Here is a 27,477-nt window from a genome sequence, read left to right on the forward strand (position 1 = left end):
TTGCTATATAACATCGAAACATGTCCTACAGGCATAGTCTTGAATAGGCTCGTTCCGTATTAAGGTTAGCTAAGCACCACAGCACTGACGTCTGACCACTACAACATTGGCATTGTCAGACAATGCTCTGGCGTTGACCCACCTTAATAACGGTACTAAAAAATATGAGATTTATATATTTTGTTGGTATAGTAAAATACGATATTCACATACCTATTGCCAAGGAATACTTTCAGAGGCAATTTGAGGGATGCGATGCATTTTTATAAATTCTTAGAGAAAACAAGCCTTCGGGCAATTAACAAAAATGATCGAACAATTTTAGTGATGACCTCCTTCGCATCCCTGCGGAACCGTGTCCCTCCGCCGAGGAAATATACATAGAAATTCATGGCGAAATTCAAGAGCCACAGTTCTGTGCATATCCGCCATATCAACATGTGCCGGGTTAACAAATAGGAGTCAGTATGGTGGTCGTTGTTCACCATCGCTTCATATAATCTCTTTGGAATTGAACAAATGAAATAAGCAAATGATGTCATCAAAAGTAGTATAGTCAAGTTTGCTTCGTTCGACTTGCGTTCTTTTGATTCGATTTTCCTCCTGACTGAGGCTGCTCGACGCACCCCGAATATTATTACACTATTGCAGATAATCAAGATTGAAAATGGTAATAAAGTTCCTATGACAAGTTGGTAGAAGTTCAAGAACCTTTCCACCCATCGGGCCTCCGGGACGTCACGTAACAACCCACCGCTCGGCGGTTTTGGTAACTTATAGGAAAAGAAGGCTTGGATGTTGAAGATAATCTGAATCGAGGCTGTGATGACAGTAACCTTGACCGCGCGTGAGGCGGTGCAGATCGTGGCGACTCTCATTGGGTACATGACTGCGATTGCGCGGTCTATGCTCATTTCGGCTAGGAAAAGTCCAGAGGTTATCGCAAAAGTGTCCGTATCGTACCAGATGAAGCTGACAAGAAAAAACAATTCAAAATTTTAGCAGAAATAAAGGACGATCTAAAAGGTAGTTGAACTGCTCTGCTGGCCCAGTATATTCTGGTTGTAACAGTACATTTATTTCCCCTGGATCCCCGTGACTCCTATCCTTCATAAGTGTTCAGCACATTCGATGTCGGACAGATGAGGTTCTTTTAGGGTGACCGAGGCCTTCGATTTTAATCTCATAACACCTCTCTTTCCCTGGGCTTTCACTCCATTTTCATTGATTAATTTGGCAACATGATTAAGACGCCTTCAGTTCCTTTAGGGAGAACAGTTGGTTTCACAACATGTCACAGAAGGACAAAAATAATCGGAGACGACAGTTCAGTGGAAATATAATCATGTGATTACGTTTCACGTGAATTTTACATAATTATTGAGATGTCGGCGTATTCATACTAGTCTTGATACTGATGGGTTTTCTACCAGAAAAACTATCATTTAAAAGAAAACGACAAACCTTAAAAATATCAAGTTTGCGTCTAGGTTGTTCCCCAGTCCATGTGAGACCAGCGTTTTGTACAACAGCGATCCGACAAGGACAAGCGTGTCGACAATACTCAAACCAGACATGTAGATACAGCAACTTATCAGCCGGTTGTCCTTCTTCGTGGTCACCAGGAAGGACATGAGATTCCCAGAGATGCCCAAGGTATATGTGACGATCGGCCACCACTTGACAAGAACTTCTGTAATGGCTATCATCCTGGCGATGGCAGGGTCTCCATGAGCTGGCTCCAAAGCGTCGGTGCTGTTTCGTGGGCTCTCATCAGCCATCGTCAGGACGTAAATCAGAAATCCGGTATATTTTGTATATCAGCAATGGGTCTACAGTTTTTACATATTTGAATGGTGGCTGTATAGTATTCAGTGTTCGATGAGTGCCGCTGTGGCATCGTCGTGGAAAATAAAAAATCCCATTGTAGAAAATCTCGTTTCCATTGCAACCGACTATGAAAAATGTGTTTTTGCCAAATAGTAATATATAAGGCATCAACAATGGTATCGGAAAACTCAAATGAATAGTTATGTACATGTACTTCCTTAATAAGCTGACGTTATGACCGGTTATGTCCTGGCTGCTTGTCTACCTTTTTCGAAACATGAACTTTACAAACAAATATATACAACTACTAGCGTTTGGAAGAACAGATACAATTCTAAACAGTGAGGTAAAAAATAGTTTAGCAGCGCATCATATGAAATACGATATGAAGTACGTGTTTGTATCCTCATGTTTCAAATCGTATTTTGATATAAACCAGCCGATCATTATAGGACGGATGTAGTGCTTCATCCGTGATTATAGGCAGTAAGCACTGTAGATCATGTACATAACACTGCTTACAGAACAACGCAACACAAGGCGATTGAGAGCATGGAAAATCACCTTCTTCCGAAATTAATTAACAAGCTCTGTCACTTTCACGTAGCGTTGCGTTGACTCGAAAAGGGCTCACTGAAGGCGATATAACACCAGGTTAAGCTAACGCCAGCGGTAGTGAGAAAACTTGTCTTGGATATCCAGGCCCAGAAAGGTCCATGAGGCCGGCTTTACATATAGATTTCGGACACGCCGGTGAACAATGGTTTCTTGGAGTGAGGCCATTGTTCGCCGGCTGTGAAGCTATTATGTAAACCCTCAAAGGTTGAACAATACTGGAAGCGATAACAGCAGTTAAACGTACTCTAAACTAAAGAATGATTTCTTGCGAGTGCGGCGCTTGGATGGAACAGACAGAAATTGTTCAAGCCTGCCTCAAAGATACCGGATACGCTATCTCACAACTGTGGTACTATAACTCAAGCGAATACAGTTCTCCTTGATTAATGAGAACAGCTGGGCGGACGGAATGCTCACAACTCTAAATATGCAATTAAGGGATATCGGGCGGCATCTGTGAGTGTATAATGAGAGGATGTGGAATGGCAAACTGAGGATAAATATTGATGAGTAGTAGGTGATGAATTATATGATACGCAGAAAGATTTTCACGAAGGTGGAAAACTTCGGTTAAGATAGCGACCATGACGGCCTGATTTTTATTACGTCGGTGTCATTTATGATTTGTATATCAATTGTGTGTTATCAAAAGAACCCTATGATAACGAGTGTCGTTAAAATAATCAGTGAGTGCAGAAAAAGATGGCATGGCGTGTACTGCACTTCGTATTTCAGAACTAAAATTGCGGGCAGACCACGCTTTACAATTAATCATGAACAACCTAGTCGACAACATCATCATTATTCACAAAGCGCATCGGATGTTACCAAAGACGGGTTTATCGACTCCACGTGTTCTTCGAAGTGGTCAAACCCTCGATCGGCTTCGGAGAAACCTGAAGAGGCCGTAATCACCCGTGGATTGCTTCTTGAATGGCTGATACACAATCAAAGAAATACTGAAAGCAACGATTTGAAGAGAGCTTGACGGGCTTGAAGTGCCTCAAACCCGTCTTGTGGCCTTTTTCACTTCGAGAACATAATGCTTTTTCCTCAACTGGTAACATTAACGATACACTGTTCACTGACTGGCCATCATTCTGGTCATAACATTGTCGAAATCCCACGCTTATATTCATGACCAAATCCGGTTTACCAACATGACCAACCTCGCGTACTTCTTTAGTATGCTACTCGAGACAGTGGTCAAGCATCTGGCTTCAGAGACACCTGAAGGGACGCTAATCACTCGTCGAGTGTTACTTGAATGACCAATACGTGATCTAAGAAGGATGACCATGCGGCGGTTTCTTATTCCCCGTGGTCAAAGGGCCGTGGAAAGTTTTTGCGCGTGACTGAGATACACAAACTGTAGAGGCGAACTCATAGATCGTGGTGGTTTGAATAGAAATCACCCTGGGTAGAGTACAACAAATATAAATATTCGAGATTCGTTGCCGCTGTGTACAGGAGTTGACATCCAGGCCGAACTTGGGTTGAACGCGAGTGCTTAGAGTCGCAGCCAAAGTGCTAAATCTACTTGTGGGTTGCCGACAACGGGGCAGATGCAGACAGAGTTGTTGAGGATGAGGCCCAGGTTGAAAATCACTTCAATATTCTCAAATAGTTTTTCGATGCCTTACACGGTGTAAAATTATATTTTTTGAAGGCAATAGTTACTTTTCCAGTGCATTTCTTTGCATTAAACAAATAAAAAGCGATAGAGATTTGTCTGTTTGTGAAAATAACGTTGAAAAAGACCCCGCCATTCCACAATGAGCCACTCAAAAAGATATGTCATTTCTGAAAGAAGCCTCTAATTATAGCACTACAAATTAACTCGCCAAGGCTGGCATTAGAGAACATATGAGACAGTGTCCATAAAACGCATTGCGTAATTAGAACCAGCACACTGCGAGTGATCATGGGGATACTTTTTCTAAATTCTTTTGTGGATGATACAAGTATGTCACGACAAAATAAAGAAGTCCAAGATATTGTCACAATTATCACTTTCTATTCTCACAGCAATTATAGTAATCTTCTTGGTCAGAATTTGGCATTGTATTCTAGTAGCCTATATGTCGTCAGACAGATGTAGCCTAGCCTTGCTCGTTATTAGGCGTGCCCAGTGGATCCATTCATTTTCCAGATATCCACAGTCGTTGGAAAAAAAATTACAGAATCAATGTGATGATAGAACTACAGCCTTGGAGATCGCATCAGAGCGAACGGTCTGAGAGCTCGGTCCAGAAGTTTCTCGTAATTTTAGTGGTTCCAATACTAACACACTGGCATATTCATTATCTTTTCAGCAATAACACACCTTAACAATGCCAGTTGCTTTAGTAACGGTAACCTCTTGACTTTGCCAGCGGTTACGATGCAATTCTGATTGGGAGATCATGAGAGGTTGATGGAAGCCGATTTAATGTAAGTACAAAAATTTACGGACCACCAGATAAGATTCCAGTTTTTCCCGGGATATTTTCTTGGGTCGTTCTAATCAAGAATTGTAAAGATCTTTTTAAATTTTCGTCGGGACTGTTTTATGTTCGTGGTGTTTGCTGACGGCTGACAGCCCGTGTCAACCATCTGCTATACTGACGTCACATCACGTGCTCGTACTTGAATTTTCTATTTCCTGCCATGGGGAAGGGAAGTTTACTTAGCATAACCTACATCATCATGTATATTGACTCCAAGTGACATGCTGTCATGCATGTCTTATCGATGGCGGATTTAAGGACTGGAAAATGTTTGATATGATGTACGAGCACGTGCTTCGTATATTCTTGATGAAATTATAGTATAATGAGAAGTTCTTGTCGAGCTCTGGCATTGGTCGAGTGGGTGAGCAAATTTACTGAATTTTGCATGCTGCATCCTACATTTGTAGTCACTGGATAGGGTCAGCAATGGTTTTGATCACACCAAAAAACCCATTTGTGACGCATCTTTACTGTTTAGCGCTATATAAATATAAACATTACATTACATTAAATTACATGTCTTGCCAAACCGGCAGTTCAAGTTAAGTGTGCCAAGGGTTGAAGCAAGCAATGGCACAAACACTACCCAAATGGCAACTGAATTATAACACCTCCATGTTGTGGTGTTGCGGCGAAGTATCTAAAAAAGATTGAAAACTCAAAGCAGTGAATAACACCAGTGCCTATCTATAATAAAAGTACATTCGGTCATGATCAGGATTGAAAGCCCCGAGGTTGAAGCAGCTTTCGCCTACACGTCTAGACTGTCAATGCCGGAACACTTCGGTTTCAGTATCCAGCGAGATCTTTCTTTAGATGCCGATTACAATGGGTCAATAGACAATGCATATCTAAAATCGTCCCTTTAATGGTCTGGATTTCTCGATATGAAACCAAGAGATACCATTGGTCGTCAGAAACAGTTTCCGGCTTTTTTCAATCGTGTCGGCTGTTATACCTGTTGAACCAAAGTATTCTCATCAATTCTAAATTTTAACTAAAGCTTTAAACATTTGTTTACACCAGCTAACTTAACAAGGTAAATGTAACAGGCATTCATTACCTCAGCCGATGAATCAACCGTAGCATCAGCTATCAAGAGTCGAAGCAACGAGCAACTTACAAAGTAAAGCCTCGGGGCGTATCCGTTATTTGTTTCCGAAGTTAAGAAATTGGCAAAGTCTTGTGTTGCTCAACTTTATACTAATGTGCCCGAGGGTTTTTCTTGTTTAAATTGACAGGAGAGCACACCGTTTGTCGACCTGTACATGCATGTCGTGTATCCGGAGCTTTGAGTTTCTTTCTTATTCGGGTTGTGTGCATTAGGGTTATTGTGATCCCAGGACAAACCGGTGTTTACTTCAGCTTTAGAAAAATACAGAGGCAATCCAGGCCTATGATCAGTCAGGCCAACCTCTCTGATATTCACTTACCAATGGTTTCCTTTAAACGATCTTCAGTACTTTAGGATGTCAATAAGATTACTGAGTGAGTCTCAGATCCCTCTCAATGCCGCTTTCGATTACGTGAAGTAACGCCAGTTGTCCTTTGCTCGTCCATGCTGCCAGTGACATACCTACAGTGCCTTCCAATTTGTCTCCCGAAATTGCTTTTCATATTCCATTTCAAACAAAGATCATTACCAAAATAAATTACCTCATACGCATATAGGATATTTCATAAACTATGAGACGACTTGATTACTGAGACTTGACATTTACAAATGACGTTTGAAATTGATCATTCAGAATTGACTCGTCTTACTGAAATAGTCATCCGTTGAACATCTTATACTGCCTAGTGTCTTTGATCTGCTCACAACCCTCATCTTGGTTTTCAACATTAATCTACCTATTTCTTCTTTTTCACCAATTCCAGACATTCGCAATCGTATTCTTACAATCGATCTGTATAGGTAGAGAGTACACTGACCGTTGTACTACATTTACCTCGTTTTAAATCAGGATAAGAGAATAGTAAATATTAGTAAATAGTAATATGTAAATATTAGATATTGTTTAAAGTTACTTTGTCAACAACAGTTTATTGGATATTCATATCCAGAGTGGGAAGTAGGCCTAGTATAATGCACGTACATGTGGTACTACAATGGCCATATCCTACAAGATTTTGTTATGTTGGAGATTGTCGTAAGACAAACATGACAGAAGGACTAGTTCCCATGGATTATAGAGTTAGAAAAATGTGTCATAAGTGTAAAAATAGAATGCTAATGGGGAGGGGGATTCGCAGCTGCCAAAGTGGCAAAATAAAAAAATACTATTCTAACGATTTTTATTTTAGTGGATAACAATGTACAAAATATCTTTTGTTTTTTCTCACACAAAAAAAACTTATCGAAATTTTATTTTTGGGAATCGAAATAATTCGTGAAATTCGCGAAAATAAAGCACACGGAAAAAGTTTTTAGTACATGTCCATTGTATACGTCCATGAAATAAATCACGAATTATAGATTTGTTCGCAAGATTATTCATATAGTGTCGTAAAACATTGCCAAATCATATGTAAAATATCACTACGTGTATCCCAATGAGGAAAATACAAATGACATGATCAAACGTAATGCTGTAATCCTAAATCTTACACACCTAATGTTCTTTTATCCTGTTTTATCGGTCTTTTCAGGATTCCCAAAGCTCTGTACCATAAGTGATGGATCTAACGATTATGACCATAGCAACAGGGTTTATGCCAACTTAGATGCCAGCTTAGCATTAAAGGGGAACTAGTCTGAACACTGAAGACAGCTGAACGATATATTCTTAAATGAAGAAGACTTCAAGTAAATGTGATACTTGAAAATTAAAGACCACGAAAATTGGTGAATTCAAGACAACTGGTGGCTTTATATGGTTCGTATCGCTGAGGATTCTACAAGGTACGGTCTTGGAAGATATTCATATGTACTTACAACTGATGATGATAGGTGAATTACTGGAGGAGTAGGGTAATAGTCACGTGCTACGCAGATAAGAAACGGAAATCAACCCGGAATCGTGACAGGAGTGATTCTCCTCCACCATCTGCCAATAATTAACAGAAATGAAAAATACTGTCAGGACCAGTTGGAAATGATTAAGTAAAATAGGCAATTTGATACAAGGACAAAAAGCTATCTCATCATGAAATTGAAATGAAAAACGGTCAAACAATGTAGCAGGGAAAAAATAAAATTTGATACAAGTATTAATTATGCGACTCATTTTTGGAGATTTCTGCTTGGCATACATGCAAAACGAATATAAACGGAAGTAATTATTACATAGACCGTTAAACTGGTTGAAACCATGTATTAAAAGCGTATCCTACCCTAGACAGTTAAAAGGAAGTATACGTACGTGCAATGTTTTTTTCCTGAGCTGGAACTGTGAAACCGGAATAGTAACGCGTGGACGCTTTCTATACTGTGATTTTTCGTCCAATTTAAAAAGTTCATCATTCGAAGGATACATGCAACTATGTATATAAACTGAATTTTTGAAGGTTATTTTAATCTGACTCGGGATTTAAGTGTCAGGAAGACCGATACGTACGTTCAGTCAATCCGGATGAAGTATTTACTGAAGTTTAATGGAATTGTATTAGAACCAATACAACATACTGAGTTGGTTCATGAGAGGCAATCATTTCGACCAGGTGTTTGGACAGTTTGTTAGTATATCCATTACGAAGGCAGTTAGACTGACAGCGGGAGGAGGTTCATCAGGAACAGCACTCAATCACGGAATAGTTGCGCAGCTGGAGAATCTAGGAGGCCTATTGCTCATACTTGTGGTAATGGCCTATGAGACAAAACCACACGGTGCAGAACATTTGTGATTCTGACGCCTCCGTGATGGGTATAAATTGATGTTCGAGTAAAGGGAGGGGCTGCCAATATATTTTATTATATTGTATGTACTTGGATTTGAACTCGAACGGCATATGAACGCTGCAATTAAAGATCCACTCAAGATTACCTTAAAGTAAAAAGGAAACCTATTTACTGACACTGCCAGAAGCACGGGCTGGTAACCGATCCGCTCCGAAGTTTTGCTGCATTTTGTTTACTTTGTCATCCATTCGCCAACGAACGGAGAATAGGACTGAAATCTTCTCGACTTTTGCTGGGAATGGTATCATTTTAGCAAAGAACAAGCTCCTGAAAGTGATCGCGAGACTCATCGTCGATAAGCTAGCGCGTTGCATCGCCGACGCGTTGAACGTCACCGCTTCGTCGAGAGGCAGACGGCCTACGCAAGGTGTTGCTGAGCAGTTACAATGCGAGACCAGTGTTGGATATAACGTGAATAACTTTATCGGGATTTATCATGGATTTTATTACGAGTTTGATTACGGATTGCCGTGAGATATCCTAATTGGAACGTCATAAAAGGTGAGCCAATTTAGTTTTATCCTTGCTATTTATCTTGTGATGCTCAGTAAAGCGTTTTTGTCGTGCTTATAACGGAATATTTGAAGAAGCCGGTCAAGGTATATGATTGTAATATTTTACTTGCTGGATATAAAAGTTGTGATGAATGACAACATACTTACATCACTGTTTTCGCGCTTACATTTTACTTACTTCAAGAGACATTTTATCGTTACGTTAAAAGGTAATAGCAAAGATAGTTTTTCTGTATTGTTCGCGTAGCAAGATATGTACCAAATCAAAGCAAATTGTACCAGTTTCAGAAGAATTTGAATATATAGTGGAAGGACGGTTGTGATACTTTTCGCTTAAGTTTCTGATTTCTCAAATATTATCCCCAAGGGATTGACTAGAGCTAAGATCGCTCTCAGCACTGTTTAGATCAGCAGGAGACAGAATCGGGTGTGTATACTGGATACTTGTAATAAGCAATCATTCGACCCAGTCTTTCAAAAACCACGTTATTGTATGATCTGAAAAGTTCTGTTTTTTGTACACGATCGCACACAAAAATAGATCAAGATAGGCATACAACAAGCCATAAGGTTTGGCAAAAGTGAAATTGATGCAATGAATCACATAACTTTTAGCTTACTTGAAATGTAAAAATTGATTTTGTAAGACTCCATTATTGCGTGGTAGCACGCCTGTACCACGCCTATAGACGATGTTCGAAGAGGGAATAACTTCATGGATCGTTCCCATATGGATGTTATGAATTCGCAATAATCTGCTTAAGTCTTCTTTTTAGCAAAGTTTTTGTTTGCGTGTGTGTGATAACTACATGTATCAGCACACTGTGAGAAACTAATGAAATGAGCTAAGTGGATTCTTTCGCCAATGGACAATTATAGCTCGGTTAATGTGCCTCGTGGTACTGAAACAGCTGATTATTGCCATATTGCGACATGGTTCAAAGGATTAATGATATTATCAGTGGAATACTATATCAATATTTTCTTTCTCATAATCATTTTCTTGTGGCATTCATCTTTGTTGTGGACAACGGTACACTTCATCTTTTCAATGAAAGAGGAGTTTATTGACCCTGATCTTGTTTGCATTGGTTGTTAATTGCACTAGAACATGATAAGCATATATCGCGGTTCCATTAACCACTTGCTTCCTATACATAACAAAAAAATAGCCGGTAGACTTATGTTTCCTGTAACACAACAATAGTGTACAAGTTCATCGGTCACAAAGTGACCCCTGAAATTCTAACGTGGAACAATCGAAATGAAATTCGAACCAACTGCCTCTCGATAGAGAGTCATATACTCTTACCATTACACCACCGATCGAGTTTATATAGTATATATGATATAGTACTCACTACTTATCCGTTACATGCCTCTCGCCATATGGGTGTCAATTAACTCGAAACTAATTTGGCTCAACTGCGTAAGTTACTGCATGTGAACTAATAGGTCATATTTGGGATAACAGGTAACCGCCTTGAGGCAGCAATATTGTTGTATTCCGGCGTGAGACTCGTTAGCGCGACATGTGATAGCCCAGCCGGCGGGTTGCTCACGACATGATTAGACTTGAGACGTACAATGCAAACAACTGGGTTATGCTTGGTACTCTGAGACTGCTAGTTAGTGTGAAGAACGGCTACTCTATTCTCATCTTTATAAGATCAGTAGCAAGTTACAATTCTTTCAGCTACTAGTATCAGATCTACATTAAATAAATAAGTATCGTCAAAGGCTCATGTTTGTTCCTTCTTGAGTACTAGAAAGCTTGATATGTTAAACGTTCAATATTTCTCGCAGTCGCCATAATATGTTCGGTTGTCACGTCAAAGTAGTTTTTCATTAGCAGTATATCACAAACTAGCAAAATGATACTTTATCTATCTTCAGTATACGAGAGCCAAGCATGATTGGGCTCCTAGACTAGTCAATAAAACATATTTCGCAGCCTGATTTAAACTGACGTTTCTGGAAGAGATTCTTTTGTAGGTTTTCATCTTCGTCCTTTATTCTGTTTTGTTCCTACTAGTGGGTAGGTTTCGCAATCGGTACACAGGACGAAATTGGCCAGGTTTAATGATTAACTATAAACTTTGGTCCTTTAGAGAGACAGGGGGCCGTCAGGGAGGGCGCAAAGGACAGGACACCTCGTTTGTCTTAACGCCAGCAGCTACGCCTTCCCGCCCTACTAAATACGGCTGGTACACGACTGGTTGTTGAGTAAAGGCAAGTCATTTCGTGAAATCTTCCCCGATACTGAACGTCTTCCGGCTGACGTTTGCCCCTCTTGGATATGATCTGTCATCATCACGGAGATTATAATCATTAAAACACCTGTTTCCAGCTTTTTGCATAGCACACTACCATGCCATCAAAACGTGGGAATCTTTCTGGTATAATATCAAATTCTCCATTAACGAATCGAGTTCGACATCAACTCGACTATAAAATCTTCCGCTGCAACGCTACACCGCAGCAAACACGGTATTTTCCTGCGTGATCTATATTTTCCCGCGTAATCTATTACTAAGAAATTATAAAGACAATGCCGAGAGCGAAGGGTTTTTCGCCGAAATAGCTGCAATGTTTACATTATGCAGCTTGCGATGAAGTTAGAAAATAATGCAACTGGATGATGTTATTGTGTTAATAAAACAGTGCATTATCTGAGAAACACGCCAAAATACTCACGAGAAGTGTTCGTTTTTCTGTTGTTCGACGAAGTTATTTCCTGCAAAATGTTAATCCCCGTTCACATCAATTATAAGCAAGAAACAATAGAAAATTGCGTGTTTAGTGCTTTTCTCTATTCCGGTGACGTTTTGTATTATTAACACTCTTAGAAATTAAGTTTGTCGAGCTCTAACTAAACTTTTGAACGTTTTTCGGTCATCATCGATATGCATGCCGGTAAAATGTTTCGGTAAAATGACCCCCACCCCCTGATGGTTTGTGAGATTCTGAAAAACCTCGGAAGTTTAGTTTTGTGCATGTAATCGACGTCAAAGTTAGCTAAGACGACCACCAGTGTGCGACTATGCAAGCCCGAGAACTCCGCTGGCGGCAACTGAGAAAACGAACCATAGTTAAAAAGTCATCGTCAGTGACTTGTTTAGGATTGGTTTTCCTGAAGACGGTAAGCTTACCTCTAGGTTATCAGAGTCCCACGTGAGGGATATTTCACGCTAAGTTTATCATTCTGAAACTTAACCGGCGTGCTTAATCTTAAAAACTGACTTTTGCTGTTCATTTCATAGATTGCTCATTCGAACATTTCGTAGTTCCCTATCCTTCATCTTCCAATCTAACATTTCGGAATCCCTCCAATTCTGAGAGATTATTTGCTTGTGCTCTTACTCGACAATCACCCTAGCTACTAGTATACATGTAGGCGGGAGCAGCTCAGGTGTTTCAACAAAAACATCTGGTCATTTGAAGTTTAAATCTGACAAATCAACAGCAATATCATATTGAGTGGTAGTAAAAATGTCCCATCCCAGTTGCTTCATCGATAACTTTCAAATGATGATGACGCAAGTTACGGAGTGAGATGAAAGCTAAAGGCACTATCCCTTAAGGATGATCGGCGAGTATTGGTCATCACACCCCGTAGTTTGGATTTCAGTTAGGTTCAACTTACCTCCTGGCATTTGGCAAGTGTCTGCCAATGTGTCAGCGAGTCGGATTGATACCTTTGCTACTCTCCTTGACCAAAGACGGAGCTTGACCCAAGATATTCTGCATCGGATGCCTTAAACGCAATATCCAACGTCCAAAAGCTCTGAAAGTTGTTATTGACGTTTTAACGATAGACGGTACATGAGGAGGTTATTGACTTTCCTGCAAGAACGAGAAGGTATTGAGCTCAAAGTGGTGCCATAGTGGAATGAGGAGTGATTCATTTGATACCGTTTATCTTGTGAAAATGTCCAGATTGTTCCATAAATCTGCCAATGAAAATTTTAAAAATGTAATCAGTAAAAGTGCACTAGTTGGTTATAACTAAAGTGGCATTTCATGCCGTGGTTTACGGCTTGGAACACGTCGTCAGGCGAAAGCAATGTGGCCAGACATCCTTACCCAACTGCTCTCAAACATTCGCACCACAATACCACATATGTCCATGCCTATTAAACGATAATATCAACTCATATAACACACTCTTGTTTTAATAGACAGCTTCCACGTCAGTGTCTCAGCGATATTAATTAACAGACATCAAAGCCATCACCTGAAGTCATATTTTAAAGATCGTTGAATATGATAGCCGTGGTTTTTTTTAGGTTTTATTATTAGCTGGTGTAGATGACGTGATTTCTTGAAGGAAGGTAATGGAGGACGCAACGATGAAAGATACCGCACGCGGAGACGGAGTACCAAATAAAGGTGGTTGTTTGGAAAGTTGGTTTCCATGGTGTGTTCCTTTTGGTGAATACATCAGATGTGTTATCGCGCGGACTGGGAACGATTTTCATTCTCGAACTGGCAGATAATCCGAAGTTTTAATGGAATCTGTAATAAAATTTGCGGACACTTTTTTTTCATCAGTCCTTTTTATGAGTTTATCATTGATGAAAGTTGGTACATTCAAAAAGATTATTTGACTGCGATGAGCAAAGAAATAATGCGCACGTTACGCGTGATCCTCCTTTAATTGACATCCTGAATTAGCAGGTGTAAATACTCCCTTCTTCACACTTCAAAAAGGCATTTTAGGATGAACGATCGAGGGACCCGGATGAGGTAATGTGAAGGACTCGGGTGTCTAGGATGCTAATTGATGCACCAGCCTTACAGCACAATGTTTTCTAGTGCAGTGCTGGCGTCACATCCGGCATCTCACGGTGAATCGAGACTAGAATCCGCACCAATCCGAAGCGGATGGTGTTACTAAGTTTCTTCAAGGATATTTCTCATTCTGTAAAAGAAATACCCACAGGATGGAAAGTTGTCGACAGATTGGAAGATGCATTAGAGGCGTAGTTTGTTCAATATCCAGAATTCGGAATTTGAACTTGAATTTGAACTGGTGATTCTCCAATTGAGGTGAATAAAATCAAGTTAGAGTGATGTTATGTCCACTGATATGGTGTAAAAATCATACATGCCAAGTTAAGCGCAGTGGCTTAGCTATTGCATCATACGGGTAATGTTAAGATCTAGTTTTAGCGAGACAGCGGTAAACGTTGTCCGCAAACGATCCTTGTCATATACTTGGTGAGTGTTATATATTGAAATTAGACTCCTCTATCCAAGGCGAATTTGCCGGATCCGTAACCTTTTTTGAAGATGCGCTGTAAACGACTTATAATCATATCTGTCATTTTCTGGGTTTGACTTCCGTGGCAGATCAATTGAAGTGAGGCACAGGACGTCGTTGTTCGAGTCAAATCTCACCACACGCGTAAGAAGACATGGTATCTCCGCGAGGACTGCGGCCGCGCGTATGAAAATTCAGCTCTAGTTCAACCGCATGAAGGTGAGGATGCGGTACTCTGATTGCGTTAATTTTGCAGTGGTCCCCTTCAAAGGTCAAAAGATGGCTCAATCTAAGTAAATCGTCTCGTATGAAATTAGATTCTGACAAGCGAAGAAATGAAAATCTGCTGCCTTTGGCGATTTTCATTCTCCGGAGAGGGTTTTCATATTCTCGATGCGTCTCCTATGAAGGAGGTTCTTTATTCTTCCTTTTACTTCAACTAACTGAAGTACCGAGTCATTACCAGTTTTTTTAAGTTAATGAATTCCGTATAATCATCTTATTCTTCATAGACTTTTTACGAAAAATACGTAGGAAGGTAAAGTTTTACAATATTGTGGGCGTGACGTCGTTGTAAGCCACTGTCAACAAAATTGCCTCTGAGTGGCAATCGAATGTTCCTCGGTATCGGATTTTGTATTATGCCTGTTATCTGTCTTCTTCTTTGTAAAGGCTGCAGAGAAATAACATTTCATTTTCTTAGGAAAGTGGGCAATCATGAGACAAAATGACTCTGCGCAAAAATGGCGCATGGCAATTCAACCTGACATGCATTGACATGAATTGACAAAAACTCAAGCAGTCTAGTGACGATGCCCAATCGTGCAACCGTAATGCGTGGGGGATAGATTTCCGGCAACTCCAAACCCGCCCGATCTTTTTTCAAGCAAATTTTAGAAGGATGTACGTAATGCACTCCCTACGCATGCACCTTAAAGCTGAACTGTAAGCAAAACCAGAGCGTTCCATGCGGCAATAGTAAGAAATTCAAACGATCGAAGGGTCCTTCTATAAAGGCGTATAAAACGACGGGCATTTCAAGCAGCCTAGTGGCCTTGAGGATAAGACTGTTGGCCACTAAAACCAGAGGTCTGGAGTTTGAGTCCTGATGAGAGGACCTTTTTATTTTTTCCCTTCCAGAATTCTCTGCGAAGGTCCGCATCGTCCCACGGCTTGCTGGTTTGTTAAATCAAGCGCATCGAAGCATTGGAGGTCTGTCAGGTTTCAAGCCGTATTCAGAAGGGCCTTTCGGTAGTTTGAATTTCTTACTATTGCCGCATGGGGTGCTCTGGTTTTGTGCATGCAGTTCAGCTTTAAGTTTGCCAGTCGCAGAAGATAAGGCGGATCTGCTATTACCGGAATGCGGTCGTAAGATTGGTTACCGTGATTTTTTAGAAGGACAAACGCCCGAAACTGCATCACTTTATGGGACTGTAATGAATGGTTTCACTTACTACATAAACAACAGACTCCATTGTGCCTATATTGTTTTTCCATCCGAGTTTTTTATTCAGAGTATCCGAAATGGTATTTTAAGTCCATTTGATGAGCTGCTATTCAACAGCCCATCATGATCATTCCGATTTTAACACATTTTAAAGACATTTGTGCATTCACTCATCCCCAAAAGCAAAATCGACTGGAAGTAACCACATATAGAACCTGACTGTTGATTGGCTCACTGTATTATAAAAGAGCCCCGAGGATGAAAAACATTTTTAATTGAAATCAACTCCTAATTCAGCAGTCGGAATTCCGAATTGATGTTTTTTATATCTTAAGAATTCATTGTTTAGCTTTAAAACCCAGAGCCAGTCAGAAAAACATTTGGAATGCTAGTTTCGATTCATTGAAATCGATTGTTTCTTGCAAATGACGATGGAAAGGATAATGGATGACTGTACAGCTGTTCTATGTTCTCAGTATTCGTTTCATCTCGCCCATTTCTAAAAGCCTCTGGCACGTTTCTTCTCATGTATCATGCGCATATCATTTCCCGTCTCGATCAGTATAGGTGGTATTCTACAAATAAAGTAGATTACGGATGCCATAGTGATTAAATAGCTGTCTTATCAAACTAGGGGCGCTGAGTGGGTCTGACAATGAAAGGAATGACGCGAACTCGGGCCTGGCGAGAAAGCTCTTCAATGGTCGTATCGGGAATATGTTGAAGATTTCGCCTGTATAGAATGGACAGATTCGAACCATTTTCCCGAGCCTCGAATGGCACAGAATCCCCTTGTTCGTAGAATATTTTACAAACCGAAAAAAGGCTTATGCCAGGCTACAGATCGACGTGAGCCGTACTGTGCGTTGACGAGCTCCGGCTGAACCAGGTTCGAATGTCTTGTCGGTTTTGTCTATACACATTTAAATATGTACTACGTAGATGGCTATGCATGCTTCATATGTACTACGTAGATGGCTATGCATGCAACCCGAGCATGCTCATGAACAATAACAACACAGTAAAATACTGGAAACTATCTAAGACCCTTCAAGATCGTCTCGTAAAAATTATAAAGTCCGTACTCCATTTGCAATTTTCCTAAACTGATTTAAATCCATACTCTGATTGCATTTAAAGCCCCACTTAATTGAATATCCGCTAATGTTTGCAGTAGATTTGATTTTAGATAAGCACGCAAGTGATGTACCCGCGAGTAGAATAAAATTATACTGAAGCAAGAAGATTAGGACGCATAAACTATCATGATTGGGCCCATCTTGACACACCAGACTCTATCTGGGATAACGAGCTCTATAGGCTTACTACAACCAGGCCATGGTAGTCTACTTAAACGTGGAATATATTCAGCGAGTGCTCTGCATACACTAAGCACCGTTACTATACATTTCTTAAAAACGCTGCTAAATCGCATCTTACTCGATCATCGAGTACCTCGCCGTCATCCGGGGAACGCCGAAAGATTCGCCAGTGTTTCCTCTTGCAAGTGGAAATTAACAACATTCCTCAAATTACTGGAGTTGATTACGGATGCGAGGCCGGTAGAGACTTTTTTCACACGTGCGCATTCCATTTTCGTTTTGTTGTCATTCCCAGTTTTGTAACAATCATAGAGGGGGTGTTCCACCATTTCTTTGTGCAGCTCAGCGAGGATCTCGTGTCGCAACCTTATCTTCTATTTTCCGGAGTTCGGAAGATTACTTGGCAACACAATGGACTCAACAACAAAATATCCATCTATATCAGGAAAATAACGGTTTCAATTTGAGGGAAATAAAAATGGCGGATAATCGCACTACAAACTCGGTTTTCACTGTCAGAAAGTTTTTTTAAATCTTCTTGCAAAGTACTAGTGTTGTTAATTATCCCTCACTATCATAATTCACTTCTGAAAAAAATACGAAAACTGATCGGATTTTTTAAGAATAAAGAAGTTATTTCGTTTTCTGTACATTATCATGAGCATTCATACAGTGATTCAAATAACGCCATTTCTAGCAAGTCAGGAAGTTTTACATTGTTTTGCATATGAGAATGGTTTCTCGAAATGTTTGCCATTTTCCACTGACAATGATGGAACTTTCCGCCAAAAAGGTTAATGTTGGTCCTCCTGTCACCCATGCATGCGTTCCAAGAGGAAGGTCATTCAGTATACCAGACGCCGCACGTCATTCTAACTTGTCATTCCAAAATGTCAGTGCCCTTATTAGTGGATTCACTGCTGTCTTGATGACAAACGCTTGTGCGGACGCCAAAGTCAGTCGTCTAGGTAGAATGTCATGTTATGCTCTAGACTGACGGCTCCTGTTCTCACACACAGTTTTTCAATTGACAGAGGTATATGCTTGTCGTTTACTCGTCATGATATACTTAGATAAAGTTACTTGTTGGGTTCATGCAGGGTGGATGACTATGTGCGTCACTTCCGATGAGAAGCATTCCCTTGCAGTGTAAACCCAATAGAAGGCCGTAAAATGTTGGTTAGCCGATTCTTGTTTGAAATAGTCCTTCCAAGTCGATTCTTATATTGCTTTAAGGTTGATTGTCTTCTGGTACAATGTTTATGAATTATATGAATGTTGGTACTTGTTTATACCAGGACCAATGTGACGTTTCCTGCGTGTAAACATTGAATATTTGTTCGTTCGTACGAAAACTGTTTTTTTTAACTATAAAAACAAACATGCCTTGAGTGAAACTCCTTATATTTATCAATGAAATCTTATTCCCGCCTAAGGTTTTGACCGGGCCGTCCAAAACTCCCCATTTTTTGGCGGGCCCTTCCCTTTAAGCTTATAAAATTGTATTAAAAAACAGATGTTTATGTATATATGAATGGAAAGAACTATCGATTGCACCGCCGGTGTAACATCTGTGGTTGTTTCCCATGTGTCAGTGTTTCCAAACAATAGGCAGCTAGAGAGACCACGACTTTTCAATAGGGGGGATACACAGAAAAACTTGTCAATCTGTTTTTGAGCGTTCCCAAACAATGAGGGGAAACACTCAAAAACAGAAACACTCAAAAACATTACACCGGTTCTCGCTGTTTCATAGATATTCCTGTTTCAGTAGAAAACATTTTTTTATCGAAAACTCTCTCATCGGGTACGGTTGAAAAAATCGTACAGTACTTGTATTACGCTGTCTTCGGGGACTGTTGGCCGTTACCCTTTCCCTTGTGGATAAAGTTTCTCCTGTACTTTTTTCTCTCGATTCGCCCTTCGCGTCATCATTATTTCGCTTTTTGGTGTAGCATGTCTGCATTTTAGAAAGAAAGGTCAAGAATCGACAGGTTTAACCAAACTTCTGCAATTCTGCTTCTGCATACCTCCACCTGGAGCATAAGTATAGTTTCCATCTCAGGTGAGAGTGTTTCTGCCCGGTGTTGAGTCTCTTTTATGGTTAGACATTTCCGGTGTGCAACTTGTAAAGCTTAAAACTTTTCGATTGTCAGTATTCATGCTGCACGGTAGGCCTACCGAAGATACCAAATCCTTCAAACTAACAAGACTTTTCCGGGTATGTCTCTGCGAAAACATGGCTCCTAAACCCTTGCGACGGTTAGGACAACAATACCTTTTATGGTTATTAAGCCCTTTCTGTTCTATTAATAGCCATGCATCTCTTAATATCACCGTGTCATTTCTTTTTGACGTTGATGCAAAGTAACGCATGATTACTAACCATGACAACGCGTTAAGCACATCACATGGTGGTGCGATGCATGACATAGGAGTTCCGAAGACGTTCCGGATTTTTCTCTCCATTTCATTAATTCTGTTGAATATGGTTTTGTTAATCAAGAACGTTCTGGCTCAGGCGTACGCAACGTGTACAGGGGAGAGAATGCACCGAAAGTTCGGACAGTAGTGTGTCAGTACGACGAAATGAACGGCCAGTGTACTTCTCTGTAAAACGGCATTACTTATTCATGTGGCAGTCAGGGTCTTCTTGCTTAGTGGCAGAATGTCGACACCAGTGAAACGGTTAGGGGAGTCTCTGTAGAACTATACCGTGATATTATGTCATCATTCAAGAATACTTTTTTCCGGGGAAGAACATTTAAAACTACGCTGCCTTGGAGCTCGTACAGACATATCACCTGATTACCTGTGACGCCATGAGAAAACCGCCGAAGCTTTCGACATTTTTACGCTTTACGAAGATTACTTTTTGCTGGCTACGAAGAGGGCTTAGTGTTCCATTGCGCGGTCGTGTTCAAAGGAAAAGCGAGTTGCATTGTTGTCACATGATGCTATATATAACTGGGCTGATGTCAGATTAGTACTTCCAATTTTTTAACGACGTCTTTGGAGATTATTTCGAAAGCAAGTGATGATATATTTTTATGTCAGTTGGAGTTATAAATATTTTTTAATCCGAGAAACGACTACTTGTAACGTCAGCGGACTTGTATTGATATCTGCTTTAGACGTGTCGAATGGAGAGGCTTTACCGACAACTCGACTTATCGGCGGAACTTTGTAGAGAGCTAAAGAACGACAGTTAGTACTTGATACGGGATATAGGGATACATTGTTATATGGGCATTTATGGGCATATACCATGTATACGGCACGACCGATCTTGAGAGCACTAGAATTTCTTTAGGACACATTTGGCGCACAGCGATGTACATGGTGGACTTTAGGCAACCACGTACAAAAAAATTATATATATGTGATGACAGACCAAGTACAATGTACTAACGTATATGCTTTCTCTAAAACGTCGTACACATAGCTGTGACTTGGTTGCTTCAATAACATAGCTAGACGCTCGTGCATTTAACCCTATCCGAATGAAATGTGAAGGCTTTCAATCCGGAAATCTCAGAACAATCACAGAGCACACCTACCATTGTAATCTAGTTCAAGCGTACGATTGTAATCCTGCAGTTCAAGGGAAGTAGCGAAGATACTTTTTCACCGTCAGCTTAGTGTCATGACTTCCCAACGCCTAATGGAAATTCAAAATTAAGCGGAATTTGATGGATTCCTGATTATCTCGACCCGGAATCTGCTGGCGATGTTTCTTTCCGCGGTGTTTTATTCTCGAGAGCAGAAAAATCGATCTTTGAACGATGTTTAAACAATCTTTGCTTTCAGTGTCGAAATTGCAATTTCACGTTTGAAATCATCTGACTCAACTGACTCAACTATGACGGCACGAGACGTCGTTTTTGAAGCTTTTTTGTACCGAAAAGTGTAGCGAACCTTGATTGTTAAAAGGATCTTGAAGTTTACAGGAGTCGAGTTCAGACAGCCCGAATGCATTTGCAGCTGGTAGTGTCAAGTTTTGGGTTCATCGTCTGATATCAACGACCTGGCCGGTTAAGCGAAGAGACCATGCTTGCATGCGGATCGAACCAGGGATCTTTTACAGAAAGTAGTAGCAAAACTGTTGCATCATGGTAACTATACTACATCAACTGTCTGATGACCATGATTATATCTGAACGGCACAATCGCGCGCAATGCTCTGTTTAATCGGAAATCTGTGCAATCTGGAACCTGACTAGACATATTGATTTCATGGACAGCGTGGGTTGTGAGTTGCTTGTTTAAAATATTCCAAGCGTATCATTTTACCTTTTTTAAAAGTGTTTGATTCAGGTTATTGTGGAAAACATTTTATAAATTGCGCATAGTATGTTGTTGTCTTATACATGTATAATTTAAATTTGAAAATTAACAATGTGTTTCAAAATCTTGTTGCCATTATCGACTCCCGGCAGTGGCGCTAGCAATGATTGGCTTTAGGCAGTTCCAATTCCTCGGTATACACTATCGTCGAGCTTGTGGCTATGGCTATGGCCTGCCAAAGCGACATCCGAGGACGTCCTATTGAAATTTCTGTTTGTAGAGGTACTTCTCCAGCTAACCCGCACTTAGCTATTACGACTGTAAGCTTACCCGTTTCCTGCTCGGTCTTGCAATACGGTATCTAGAAATAACTTTCAACAATGCATAACCTTCAAGAGAATCGCTTAGCAAAAGCCGCATTTACCTAACACCTTGCAGGCTTCTTATTGAAATGCCTTTGAAACCCAATGATCTACCGGTGTAATTCATGTTGGGATTGTTTTCACACGTAGGAGGTGCAATAATGACTCAAAGATGGTGACTAAACTTTTAAAAGTCAATCTGGATAATTCCAAACATGCAGCAATGTCACCTATTAAACTGACGATGTTTTTTATCATGTTCAAGTATACTTGGCGTTCACTCTACATACATGTAGAATCCCGATGAAATTTTATGACGTATGGGATATCTCTTCCATTCCAATCGCATAGGATGTACGTGTGCGGCGGAACAGATGCCCAGATTTCAAAACATTCAGCAATATCGCGTGACAAATAAAATCTTAGCCTTACGCGCTTGGTAATGACTGGTCGATCTCTCAAATAACCGTTTTGAAAACTAATATACTCTATTGGTTACAATTCCTTTCACTTTAAGTTCCGGTTTTTTTCGCGTTCCCTCACGTATGCTGTGCAATACGGTGGTGTGATTTTAATTTCAATATCTACATAAAGGGTAATACAGTGTGGCTTTACAAACACTCCCTTCGTCGCTATCTTTATTTAAGGTTTATGGCGTCAGATCCAACTGGAACCTGACGCTTGCTCTCCTCAGATTGTTTAGTTATTCCTTTCCGGCGGAGAGTTGCAGACATCCTGGTTAAGCCGATCCCCGTTGGCATGGTTGATGCAAATTTAATTCTAATAACGTTGAAAATCGAAGACACTTTCTATAGGGTAAAGATTCAAAGTATTTATTGCGCGGATGTTAAATTCTATCTGACAACGTAGTTGCCTTTTATGGCCATCTTTTACCGCACTCAATTAAAATAAAACGGAAAGCCGTCCCCACATGTATTTGCTTAACGTCATTGCTACATTGCATGATGGGAAGGGGTTTCAAATCCAGTGGGACACAAAACAATGTCATCACAAGACAACGTGTTGTAAAGTATCATGTGCGCTTTCCACGCCTTGGTCCTAAAAGCGACATCGTACTAAAACAAACCGCAAAATATTCGCGTACAATACTTTTTTCGCGGACGTTGCAAATAACCTCGATTAGGGAAAGTAAAAACCTCAAGAAGGTATCAGGAGTATTCTGTTGTTTCAGCAAAAACTCGTTAACACCGACAGACATTTTTTAGATACGATTCTTCGAGTCTCTTAATCCTCCTTCATCGTGGGCGCCGACTGTCTGTGAGTTTATGCTTTATGCTTTATATGACTGCGTTTTGATGTATTATAAACAGTTCTTTGTTCGCGTTCCCATTTCAAGACACCTATATACACCGCATTCCACCACGCCTACGTAGGTAAAAATTACCAGCCTTCTTTCTAGCTGCATCTAACATGTCTAAAGAAGAAAAAAACTGCTCTTCAGTGCACACTCACGCAGTAACTGCGACTTCCTTCAAGTGCTATACATAAAAAAACACCTACGGTTTATAGATGTGTTAGATGTTGGTAAACGCACAAGCGTCCATTGAAATATACACATATATCCCGGGCAGATTCATAAGCAGGGAGAAAAAGCAACGCGCGGCCAAGGCCGACTTTCACAAGTGTACCGGCCGCTAATATGCATTGATGGACCAAAGTATTTGTCGATTACTACACTGTACTTTCTTCTTACTAGTATTAGAAACCTCGCGTTTGACTCCGCCTGTGTGTTTCTTTTGAAGTATTTTTTCAACGTCTGGACAACACGGAAAATTCCTGTTCAGATAAAGCGATGCGTCTTACCTCACTCACGCCACACCCGAGCATGAATATAGGCCTACGTGGATGTCTGTTCATACCGGGATGCCTGTTAAAGGACCGGTGATGGAGATTACTGTTAAGGTGCTAGCCATAGGCCTCTGCCTTTGCCAAAGCTGGCCAAAGCCGCACAAACCGAACCGCTAATCCATGGGTCATCAGGGCAAGTGCAATCCCCCCCCCCCCCCCACATGAGACCACGTTTCGTGGGGGTCCTCAGGCCTTAGCCATCAAAGGCAAATGAACATAACGACGGAAAGTGTCTGTTCCAATTCGAGGAGACCTGTTTAGATCGAGAAAACCAAATAAAAATCTCGCTCTGCACGAGGATATTTCAGACACTGCTCTACACGTCATAAAAACTCGCAATGGTTTTTACCAGCGGATTTTATTCGTAATGATAATTTACGGAACTGCCTCCTTCGTCGCTTAAAAACAAATAATTGTCGCTGAAACACCTGTGAGCAATTCGTAAAGAGATAATGTGCATTTTGTACAGATTGATCATGTAAAATTAAGCCCCACGTCACGTTTTTGTTCACTTTTCTTCCTATACTTAATCGTCAATTCTGGTGTTTAAGGCGATTGATTAATGATGATAGATTACGAGCTAAAAGATAGATTTTACAATAAAAGTTCGGAAAACTCGTTAGGTCTTTTAATCTTTTGACTGAAGAGAACTAAAGACAGGTGCTGGACGTTAGGCCCTACATTTAAGCCTCGAGAACAAATGCTGATTAGTGTTGAAGTTGACTTAAGCGACATGGTGCGAGTAAATTACTACGCTGTTTGAGATCGAACATGATAAAAGGTCGTCAACTGATGGACAAATGCCAGTACGCACGTTTGAATTTCGCTTTAAACAATGAGCGTCATAAGACTAATAGATATTATTGCTTGTGACACTATCGAAAAAATTATGATCATCAGCGTGTTACGAACTGAAAAGACCATCCACCAACTACATGTTAATGTGAATGTCTTTCAAGTTCGCCAAGACATGTAAACCAAACACGATGACACAATTTCATGATTAAGATGCCCCCGTCGCCGACAGCTCGTCAAATAAATATTGCTTTCTATAATCTATCGTATCAGCTATAATTCAAGTCTTCGAAAATTTTGTAATTTCCACTGGATAGGGTAACTTATCATTGCCTGTAAATTGCGTTTTCTTCGTATTATCTGCTTTTTTATCAGACTATTCCTATTATTGAGTTGTTGGCAATGCTGTTAGCATTATTTGACGATGTGACAGTTTTGAAAAATCGTTTATTGTTTTCGTCCATGTCATGCGATGGCATAATAACGTTTTTCCGAAAAACCACTTTATTCCCCGAGTTGCACACTGTGTGTACAGGCCAGAAGATAATCACAAATGTAGGAAAAAAACAAACCCTATTATATCAATTTTTAGGGTGTCTTTATTAGACGTAATTCACGCATGCGACCAATTTGGATATCGCATGCATTAGTCGTCATCTAAAAATGACTCTGTGTATCTGCGCGATTAGACATCTTTCAAGTCGCCGATAGGCGTTTCCACTATCATTCAGCACGTGGGCACTGCATTCGTTCACAGAAGGAATAGTTAAAACATCAAATCCAATCCTATGAAAAAAACCAATTTCTTCAGTGCTCGGAATACGCAAAATGCATAATCTCGAGCGCTCTACAAAGCAACAACGCACTCGCTTAAAGACATTTGCAGTGCGAGAAAAGGCCACTTTTAGGCAATGATATGTGGTTTGATACAGGAGTCTAATCGTATGCACTGCTGTATCCAATTTTGCTAGCCCGAAGGACGCTTTTAATACTGTTTCTCGTAAATATTGTCTTCGCCGAATTCGCAACAACGGTGAGGCAGTAACAGTGTTCTGTGGATTAAATAAGGCATTGAATGAATCTAGCAAGATGAGTGTCTACTGATTAATTTTTGGAAGTGCTCAGAACTTTCTTAGAACTGGCATGCAACATGACTAAAGTAGTGCATTATGTTTAAGCTTACATGCCACTGCATTTCTACTTTCCTAAATACTAACACCGAACCCCCTTAACAGTTGCTTTTGCAAAGTATTAAGTTCCTCAGACGAGTGGTCTCGATTTCCACATACCTCGCAAAAAAACATGACTGATGATAAATGCGCACAATGAAATAGAGAAGGAGTTCAAGACAGGTATAGTTAGTCATAATAGCGATCATAAACAAAGTGACGAAAAGTAATCCCTCTGTTCTATATTCCAAAGAACATCTTCTATCACTTTTTGCGATTTTCAAGTGTGGCAGGGTCATCGAGTGATCATGGTTTCCCCGCCAAGAGTGTGAACTTCACAATGGTAGCCCCAGACGCAAGTCAAGGGGATCGGAGTATAAACCACCTCTCTTTGGGGGAGAAGATCGTTGTATTATTGTACAAATCAAGTTGTTTGATATTTCAAACCTGATCTGTTACATGAACATCGTGTGGTATATTTTGTGGATTTTTATCTCTGTTAGTTTTTCTCGATCGCAACGTTTCGAACTGATCTCCACGCAACCTCACATTTGTCGATCGGGGCGAAGAGATAAACAAACCCGAAGAAATTCCCTTCGGTGAAGTGCACCTTAAGTGCCACTTACACCTCATCTGCTTCTGATCCCGCGGCAAATGAAAGAAGAGGTAAATTCCCAATCATCCGGTCTGCAACTGTGAATCGATTCCATGAGGATCACCCGAAATTAAAGGCAAATCCGCCATTGATGACGTTGGCCAGTATTCTGCATCTCAGTCATAAGGTGTCACAACCTTAGAATGGAAAGTTCTCAAGTGCCATGCATGCAGACACATATATCAGGCTAGACAACCTTGGCGAACAAGACCTGTTCTCTGATGGGGTAGTTGATTTAAAGTCAGTTCGAAAATCAATCAACAGCTCTGATTTGATATCGTCAATATTCAGTATCTCGTATGTTTGTGCAAAAAATATATAAACTAGCCGGTTGATCTGGAGGCGCCTAAAAAAAACCTAGCTGACGAGTGATCGGTCTATAATGTGAAATAGACGCGCCAAAACAGGCACAATGGAGATCTGGAAACAATCTAAGAGTATTTGAAGTTAAAAAGCGGTTTGTACAGAGATGTTTGCATATCACTTAGGCAAAACAAACCTGTTGAACCTGGTCTGTGTTCGTTGATGTTGTTTAGGTAGGTAACATACAATAACAAGTCATGTCGGATTGGAAAGGTGGTATATTCATATTTTGCACGTGGTTAATATACAAAAGAATTTCGCGAGCCTGAACCTTAGAAAAAGGAATGTGTCCAAGTGCCTGCCATACATACGTCTCGGGCTATAAACACGCCTGGCGACATTGCCTACCTTCATGGCGGCAGGTACATACAATCAGTCGAGGAATTTGATTTAAGAGTGGTATCGTCAATATTTTGCCTCTCATGTGGTTGCTCAAAACAAATAGATCCGGAAAAGACGGTAAATTCGGGTGATTTGCACTGTGCACTATCACTGAGGCTAAACAAAATTCGTGCACCTGGCCTGGGGGTTGAGTATAGACAACAGTCAATAAATCGGCATTCCGATTTGAATAGGTGGTATCGGTAAT

The 27,477-nt window shown here is 40.4% G+C and overlaps 1 protein-coding gene across 1 annotated transcript in view; it reads left to right on the forward strand.

The window, feature by feature from the left end:
* Positions 1-8,246: 8,246 nt before the first annotated feature.
* LOC135496921 (G-protein coupled receptor dmsr-1-like) overlaps positions 8,247-27,477 on the forward strand; it is a 40,931-nt gene continuing 21,700 nt past the window's right edge. Inside the window, exon 1 of the mRNA XM_064786508.1 lies at positions 8,247-9,339. The gene's annotated coding sequence lies outside the window, so the exon portion shown is untranslated. The remainder of the gene's footprint in view (positions 9,340-27,477) is intronic.

Source organism: Lineus longissimus, chromosome 12 (assembly GCF_910592395.1).
Source record: "Lineus longissimus chromosome 12, tnLinLong1.2, whole genome shotgun sequence".
NCBI classification, from domain to species: Eukaryota; Metazoa; Nemertea; class Pilidiophora; order Heteronemertea; family Lineidae; genus Lineus; species Lineus longissimus.